Genomic DNA, 4925 nt, shown 5'->3' on the forward strand with positions numbered 1-4925 from the left:
TAAAGTATCGCTAAAGTCGCTGTTTGTGCTGAAGTATCGCTAAAATTGCTATGTCTGCTAAAATATCGCTAAAATTGTTCAAAATATGTGCTAAAATATCGCTAAAATTGCTCTAAGTATATGCTTAAATATCGCTAAAGTCGCTGTATGTGCTAAAATATCGCTAAAATTGCTCTACGTATATGCTTACAGATCGCTAAAATTGTTCATAGTATGTGCTAGGATATCGCTGGTCTTAATCCCGGAATATGTTACAGGTAGAACCAACTCCAGGTGCGCCAGTAAATAAATAAACAGGGGTACTGAGGTATATTATCCGCAAAGCGGGTCTATCGCATATTAATTTTTTGGCTGGGTAGTTTTTCGTAGACACCCAGTATGTCTAATATAAAAAAAAAATAAGAATCAGGCGCAAAAAATATTCATCTATTATTAAATTATTTCAGTATTTTGTGCTGAGATGAATTTTGCGTGAAAATTATTATGCACTGCTTCTAATAGTTTTACACACACACACACACACACACATACTGCCATAGATAGCTTGATAGGTTGATTGATTGAGAGAGAGAGAGAGAGAGAGAGAGAGAGAGAGAGAGAGAGAGGTAACCCCGCGCTAAAGATCGTCAATGACTTATGTATATCTCTTCCGTTGAGCACAAAGTGATGAGTGGAGTCGGTTCAGGAGTGTCGGGCATGAATTACTGAACGATTTATCTCGGCCTCTGTCTCTTTTACATGAGTGGCTCTGTGCTCTCTCATCCACGTCCATTTGCTGGCTGAAGCGGCGATTTGGCAAGGAGCTGGCGGGGGTGGGGCGATGGAGGGGCAGGGAGAGGGGAGGGAAAGAGGTGAGAAGGTGGTGGAAGGAAGTGGAGGGGGAGGGAAAGAGGTGAGAAGGAGGTGGAAGGAAGTGGAGCAGGAGGGAGAGGGGAGGGAGAGAGGTGAGAAGGTGGTGGAAGGAAGTGGTGCGGGAGGGAGAGGGGTGAGAAGGTGATGGAGGGAAGTGGGGGGGAAGGAATGGGAGGAAGAGGGGTGAGAAGGGGGTGGAGGGAAGCAAGGGGAGGGAGAGGGGTGAGAAGATGGTGGAGGGAAGTGGGGGAGAGAGGAGTCGGGGAGGGACTGGTTTGTGAGTCGTGGGGGAGATGAGGGGGTAGATGGAGGAGGAAGGTGGGGGAGGGAGGGGGGGAGGAAGTGGGAGAAAGTAGGGTCAGGGAGGAGGATGGTCTGGGAGAATGACTTTGAGGGGGAGAGTAATGGCGTGGGGGTGGGGATGGGGGCGATGGAGAAGGGAGGGAGATTGGGGAGGGAAGGCGGAGGAAGTAGGGAGGTGGGGAAGATGAAGACATTGAGTGGAGGCGAGAGGGAGAGAGAGGAGGGAGGTAGAATAAAGGAGGTGTAGGAGGAGAGAGAGAGAGAGAGAGAGAGAGAGATGATGGGAAGGTAGGAGGGGAGGAAGAAGAGTAATAGCTGAATGGGGAAGGAAAGGGAGTCAGTGGGAGAGGGAATGGGACAGGGAGGGAGGGAGTGGAAGGGAGGGGAGGGAAAGGGGAGAGAGGGTGAAGGGATAAGGGAAGAGGGAGAGAAAGGGGAGAGAGGGTGAAGGGAGAGGGAAGGGGGAGAGAGGGAGGAAAAGGAAGGGTTGGCCATAATAACTATAATAATATTTTCTCCTGTTTGTCCTACTACTTGTATTGATCTTGGGTACACCTGTTCTCTCTCTCTCTCTCTCTCTCTCTCTCTCTCTCTCTCTCTCTCTTTGTGTGTGTGTGTGTGTGTGTGTGTGTGTGTGTGTGTGTGTGTGTGTGTGTGTGTGTGTGTGTGTGTAAAATGGTCAGATAGCATCAATGGGTTTTATTTACCTGTCCTCTGTCTAGCTTACGTAGAGGTGATTAGGCAGGTGATAGGGAGGCGTTGAGGGAAATATGTCGTGTGGGGGTGAAAAACCGTCTCCATACTCCCTTCAGCTGAATAAAATCGTCCGGTAGGGGCTTGAATAAATCCCCTCCCCTCTTATTTACCGCAGGCCCTTTTATTTTAGGTTACGTCTGTGTCTATGAATACGGGATGAGGGGGTGTTGTGAGGCAATTATTTCAGGTGTGGGAGAGAATAGGGAGCGGGAAGGTAAAGCTGATTGTAATGACCCCCAGACATGCTATGTGGGGGGTGCGGTTGCCCCCCTCCGATCTGTGTGTGTGTGTCTGTGTGTCTTTCTGTCTCTGTCTCCGTCTAACTTTTCTTCCTCATTTAGGTATTATTATTACTGTTATTATTATTATTGTTATTATTATTGTTATTATTATTATTATTATTATTATTAGTAGTAGTAGTAGTAGTATCCATGCCTTCCTATTCCCCCACTTCTCCCTTCACTCTCTCTCTCTTTCCACATTGCCAAATTTCACTCCCCACTGCATAACCTTTTCTCTATTCCCTGGCGATACATGCAGTGTGGTTGTGTCCTCACCGTCATGCATGAGGAGGATACATGAACACCTGGGGGACATGCAAACCACGCTGGGCCCCTGCATGACCCCCCCCAGTGCATGGCAAACTCAGCTAGACCCATCGCATTCAAACTCAATTATTTTTTCGTTAGTGTGTATTGGTGTGTATTCTGCTCTTTCACTTGGGTTATCTCCCCTTCCCGACTTCCCCCCCTTCCCCCTCTTCATCTCCCCCACCTTCTCCCCATCCCTCCCCTCCTCCGCCATGAAAAACACCTATTGACTGTGGTTTTGCATGAACGCTTTCCCCATGCATGATGCCTATGCCTGACTCTTGTATGCTCTGTCGCAAAAACACCACGGTACAGCCCTGGGATTAGGCATTCCATGAGAGGGAGAGAGAGAGAGAGAGAGAGAGAATCAAGTAATGAAAACAAAAATATGTAGAGTTAGCTAGAATGTCTACTGTTTTTTGCTTTTGTTTTTACCTGTGCCGACTAATTCTTACCTGTTTTTACCTGTGCTGACTTTTTTACTTATGTTTTTGGCTGTGCTGACTTTTTACTTTCTTTTTACCTGTGCTGACCTTTTTACTTTCCTTTTACCTGCGCTGACTTTATTACTTTTATTTTTACTTGCACTGAATAGTTTTAATTTTGTCTTTACCTGTGCTTAGCGATTTTTAGTTTTGTTTTCATCTCTGTTGGCTTTTTTTTTTTTTATAGTTTTCTTTTTACCTGTGCATATTGTTTGTTACCTGGGTGCTCACCTGTCACCTGTGCTCACTTTCGGTTACCTGGAAATAGAGCCACAAATTAAAGTCACACGGGTGTCTCGCATAATGGTCACACTCACAAAGGTCAGCGCTTAAAAAATTATTAACAGTCACTCAGCTATGTATTTGGGGTGTCGTGTGTGTGTGTGTGTGTGTGTGTGTGTGAGAGAGAGAGAGAGAGAGAGAGAGAGAGAGGAAATAATAGCGGTCAGAGTATAAATATGTCCCTTTCAAGCACCACGAGAGAAAAATAAGACAAGGATATAAAAATAGAACGTTCTTCGTCACCCACAATTCCCTCCAGCAAAAATCGGCAGGAAAAAATAAGAAAAAAAACAAACACAAACACACGCACCCTCACGCACGCACTCACTCACGCACTCACTTTCACTTATCAGGTCACCTAAGGAAGAGGGGCTTACAACACGCAATGGACTCCTCGCGTGCGTGGTGTGCGTGCGTGCGTGGGGGAGGGGAGTGGATGATGAGTGAATCTGATAAGCCTCAATTACGGAATATTTCGAATGATTTTATTTAACATCACATTACTCAGAGACGGAGATGATGGAGAATGAGAAACTGACTAGAAGAGTGTACGTAAGATGGAGGGGGAGGCCGAAGATGAGATAGACAGTTGGATTGATAGATAAAGACAGATAGGTAGACCGAGACAGGGAGCGTGTGTGTGTGTGTGTGTGAGAGAGAGAGAGAGAGAGAGAGAGAGAGAGAGCTGTGTCCGTGCGTGAGAGAGGGAGAGGAAAGGGGATAATGTGCCAAACAGATAACACCTCAATTAAGAAGTGTTTTAAGTAATGATATATACTTAACACCTAATTAAAGCCGCCTCAGTATACCGTAGGGGGTGATGTGTTATGGAGGGGGTGGCTGTGATTGTGAGGGGGGATTTGTGGTGTGTTGAGAGTGTGAAATCTTTTGGGAAAATGATGTGTATTTCTCTCTCTCTCTATCTCTCTCTCATACACACACACACACACACACACACACACACACACACACACACACACACACAAAAGGATAATAGATAGGAATGTACATCTATTTTCCCTTAGCCATTACACTACGTAGGTAATGGTAGGTAATGCAAGGCGTGGTCAACATTGCAACGCGACTTGGCAAACACGCTCTTGTAGACCGTGTTGCAAAGGCCGTGGCTCCGCAACACTCCACGTCTGTCTGAATCCATGCTCTTACCGCAGGCATGTACGTTCATAGATACGGTGATGCGTACATAGACATAAATACGTACATACATACATACATGCGGTACATACATACATACACCACACACAGAGGGAGATACATACATACACATACAGACAAAGGGGCAGACGCAGATATACACACAGAAAGACGAGCTCATACAGGTGATTACACACACACACACACACACACACACACACACACACACACACACACACACACACACACACACCTCTTCCAGCGCAAATTCACTCCACTCCCTCAACGCATACTCATCGTCGCCTCTGTTTGCCCATTAGAGTGATTGCAAAATTAGACACGATACAGAGAGAAAATCGCTGCTCATAACTCACAGGCTCTCAACCACCACCTCTCTCTCTCTCTCTCTCTCTCTCTCTCTCTCTCTCTCTCATATGTGTTTGCTCATAAGTGTGTAATGGTGAAAGCTTTCGATGATGTTTGCACTCACATATACACACAC

The sequence above is a fragment of the Coenobita brevimanus genome, chromosome 46, assembly GCF_032717465.1.
Source record: "Coenobita brevimanus isolate Jiangsu-jjx chromosome 46, ASM3271746v2, whole genome shotgun sequence".
NCBI classification, from domain to species: Eukaryota; Metazoa; Arthropoda; class Malacostraca; order Decapoda; family Coenobitidae; genus Coenobita; species Coenobita brevimanus.